Genomic DNA, 490 nt, shown 5'->3' with positions numbered 1-490 from the left:
TCGTAAACAAGGAAATAAAAATATACCTACACGCTTCCCTCCCCAAAAACAGTCCAGGAAGGAAAAACAAAGAGAAAACCCCCCGTTGGACGTTACGTAACTGTCGCCCGCACTGGCGTAGTTTTGTTGTTATTTTAGAGTTAGCATTATGCTACGATTTGCTTATTTTGCGACTACACACTTATACTTTCTCGTTTTCGTTTATTTTACACTAACATCACATTGAATTGTTGAATTTGACGTTTTCTTAACAAGAAAAACACTTAACACACCTTGGTAATGATTTTTCAGGAACAGACAATACACTTTTATCAAAGCCGAGGGCAGTGGCTGACTGGCTCCTGAACCCTTTCCTCGGAAGGTTATGCTCCCCAACGCAGGCGACGATGATGGCGGGGCGAAGGGACGGTCCTCTGGTAAGACTGGCTGGTGTTAATCGGAGAAATTTGTGCCAAAAGGGAATTGCTGCATATGAAACTTGCAGTATATC

The sequence above is a fragment of the Penaeus monodon genome, chromosome 27 (genome assembly GCF_015228065.2).
Source record: "Penaeus monodon isolate SGIC_2016 chromosome 27, NSTDA_Pmon_1, whole genome shotgun sequence".
Classification (NCBI taxonomy): Eukaryota; Metazoa; Arthropoda; class Malacostraca; order Decapoda; family Penaeidae; genus Penaeus; species Penaeus monodon.
This window is presented reverse-complemented; position numbering follows the sequence as displayed.